At 42.1% G+C, this 3,713-nt stretch overlaps 1 pseudogene; it reads left to right on the top strand.

The window, feature by feature from the left end:
- Nucleotides 1-1,741: 1,741 nt before the first annotated feature.
- LOC104464014 lies at nucleotides 1,742-2,331 on the top strand (annotated as a pseudogene).
- Nucleotides 2,332-3,713: the final 1,382 nt, after the last annotated feature.

Here is a 3,713-nt window from a genome sequence, read left to right on the forward strand (position 1 = left end):
GATTCATACCTGAATAGGACTCAAGGAATATGGTCTGGCAGAGTAAAATTAGACCACCTCAGAAAATTAAAGTGGCCTCAGGTCTCCAGCTCACTTCAAATTAAACAAAACCAAGTTCCTCACCCTTAAGCTAAAATTTTTAGACCTGAAACCCCTCATCTCAGCTGAAGAACTCTTCTGTAGCTGTATGAAATAAATGGGCTGGCCACAGAACTATACTAATTAGCAGTTCTGTATCTGCATCACCAATAATGCCTTTGGGAACAGTTCTCTCTGCAGAGAGACCAAATGAATCTGCCTCCAGTTCCTGTTGTTCTCAGGTTTTGGTGGCTGCAGACATCTTGCAGTCTTTGTCTACCAGAAAAACTGAGACAGAGAGAGTAGAAATGCCTTGTACAATACCAACCAGATATCAGGGAAGTCAGTCTTCATCTCTGGAGTTTGAGATAGTATCCTTAACACTGGACAGCAATTTCTCTTCAGACTCTACAGTTGTTAGACTTCATTTCACTTCTTTGAGGATGATCAAACACTGGAAAAGGCTGCCCAGAGAGGCTGTGGAGTCTCCATCCTTGGAGATATTAAAAACCCAGCTGGACACAGTCCTGAGGACAGTCCTGATTCATTTATCTATGATGCCTCAGCAGATCTGGAAAGGGGTGACTTGAGGGTCTGTCTTGCAGGTCTACTGCTGTTTTACACTCCACTACTGTCAGCCCCCCCAAGTAGTTTGGCACACTCAGTACTGAAATGCTTACTCGGGATGAATCTTTTGCAATAGGAATGAGGAAATTTCTGAAGTAAGCATGCTGTGATTTGTTAATGAATTGTGTAACTTCCACTTTATTGACAGTAAAGTAGGTTTCTTTAAAAAACAATGATGTTATCAGGTTCTCTTTGTGGATTGGTTGGCTATATTAAGAAACATTGACCTATTCCTTTAAATACTGTGGTCATCATGATAGTCTTTGAAGAGTGGTGCTAAGTTCTCTCTGCAGGGGAACAAGTGACCTAAGGAAGCTGAGGCAGCAGCAATATTAGAGGAAACCAATCTAATACTGAACGTCAAGAAAGAGAAGAAGGTTGATGCTGGAAATTACTAAGCTGTAAGCCTGACAAACTTCTATCTCATATAAATTAACCATGAATATATGAAGACTGAGAACACTTTCTTAACTCCCACATGACAAGAGATCTACAAGCAAAAGCAGCATGGACTGACACAGGATAGCCATCGCCATTGGCAGAATTCTATTAGCAGACCATGGCAGAAAAAATGTAGTCAGTAAAACTGATTTGGATAGTTGTTCAGTACAGTGTTTTATACTCCATCTCAATCCCAAAATTAAGTCATTCAATCTAGAAAATGAAATCTGTTATGGACTGAACACTGACCATAAAAAATGTCTGAGATGATAAAACAGAAATACAGGGCACTGCAGGGTGCCGTCTGGTTACATCCAGACTTGGTTTATACCCTAATTTTCTGATCTATAATAATAGTCAAGAGCGAGGTATTCACAATCTCAGAAGATTCTGATACTAGAGAAATTAAAAGGGAAAAAGATAGGGAATTAAGGTAAGACAGGAGTATGGAGAGAAAAAAAGGGAATAAGGGGAAGAATTCCAAACTAATGGGATTTTTCTCCTTTTCTCCTTCTAACTACACAAAAGCTAAAAAAACCCCAAAAAGCCCAGCATGGGAATAATCCATTTTGTACTTCATCTTGGTTTTCAAGGGATGGCTGCTCTTAGGAGAAAGCTAACTGTAGTTGGAGATGACCACTGTGGTAAGACATGCCTCCTCTTTGCTCTGCACCACGAACAGCTTCCCCAGTCCTACAAGCCAACTCTGTTTGACACACCACTGACACAGAGGTAGATGGGAAGGAGATTAAACTATTTCTCTTCAATGTGGCAGGGAAGAATGAATTCAGTTACTGAAATCTCCACTCATTGTTCTACAGGGACACCGATGTTATTTTAATGTGATTCTTTGTGGACAAGACTGACTCACAGCAAAACATCCTGGATTTGTGGGATCCAGAAATCAAACTGTTCAGCCCCACAGTACCTATTATTCTGGTGGCTACCAAGATAGAACTAAGGGGTGATGAAGGTATTAAGAAGAAGCTAACTACTTCAGGTAACGAGCCAATTAACACTACAGAAGGAAAAGCTTTAGCTGCCAGCATTGGGGCATATGCTTACCTCGAGTGTTCTGCCAAGACAAAAGAAGGTGTTGATACAGCCCTGGAGATTATTAGCCAATGTGCATTAAATGAGAAAAGGACAAGAAAGAGGCACTACAGGAACTGCCGAATTTTGTAAGAGGAGTGAACATTTTGTTGGATTTCGTGATGCGGAAAGGTAAGTAGATGTCTTTGTTGCTGTTGTGTAGGTGCTGTAAGGGCTGCTTTTATGTTATACGAGGAAAAATTCCCTTATGTCTCTGAAGTGTCACACTTGAAAAGTTGGATTGGTTTCCTTCTCCACCTCCAAAACAGGCTGAAGAACCAATTCCAGATTTGAGTTGAGTACCCGTTTCGAGAAATGGAAACGACCAAGGTACATACAGTTCTCCACAGAGGTTTTTTGGTCAAGGGAGATGCACAAGGAGTAGGACAGGAACTTAGAACTATTGGTACAAGCACAAGAACAGGTTGTTCAATGCATCTAATCCCAGCTTCCTGGTTGCAAGGCTCCGTGGCCAGCAGCTGTGCTGAGAGGGTTTCCTAGTACATGCTCCCTTCCATACACTTCCTTGAAGGACGTCCTTAGAGAAGGGAGTCACCAGACACACGTATCCCATAGTCTGCTGGGCTAACAGCAGTGGGTTTGTGACTGGTATAACCTGTCTGACTTTCTCCAGGAAGAGAAAGAGCTGGCCTGGGCTTGGTTCCATAAATGCATCAGGAATGCGATGTATAGCGCAGGGTACAATGAAGGCAGTGCTATCTCCACCTCTTCTTCACCCACAGGTAGATAAACAGGTAAAACAGCCTTTCTCTGGGGTAGGACAATCCAGTTCTTGATATAATTCCTACCTTAAAAGGAAAGAATTAAAAAGACCAGACTTCAGTTGCTAAAGTTGCTTTGTCCTTATGGTCTGAATGTATCTTAAATCTTTCTGTCTTTCCTTAGCACTTGGAGGCAGAAGACATAAAGTAAAGAGAATGCCAACAACCACGCTCTCAGCTTAGCAAGTCATTAACAATCTGGAAAGAGACGGAGACATGCTGTCAACCTAAGCAGAAAATCAGAGAGAACCACAGAGGTGGACCGAAATGGAAAGACTTTTGGTGCATCTCCATACTCCTTCGTTCTCTGAAGCACTGATTGCTGGCAGCCCAAGGAAATGGGTTATGGACTGACATTAAAGGAGCAAGTCTGGCAGTGGGCAAATAATGTGACTGCAGGATTTGAAGGCACATGCTTATGTAACACAGTCAGTGGACAGAAAAACATTTTAAGATAAACTCCTCCTGATCCTGAAGTAAAGATAGAGGGCTAATGAGCATAACTCTCATGAACTAGGAGAACATGGCAGCCTATCACTTTCTCTTGCTGACTTCCTCAGTGGTGTTTTCATCACTGGCAGCTTGGTTACAGTTTCCCAGGGGGAAACAAAACGAGTAAACACAAATTTCTAAACTGATTGTGCCACCTGGAGCTGTGCGCTTAGCAAACTAGCTTTTCCAGGGGAGAGACCT

This window comes from Pterocles gutturalis, unplaced genomic scaffold (genome assembly GCF_000699245.1).
Source record: "Pterocles gutturalis isolate BGI_N339 unplaced genomic scaffold, ASM69924v1 scaffold40613, whole genome shotgun sequence".
NCBI lineage: Eukaryota > Metazoa > Chordata > Aves > Pterocliformes > Pteroclidae > Pterocles > Pterocles gutturalis.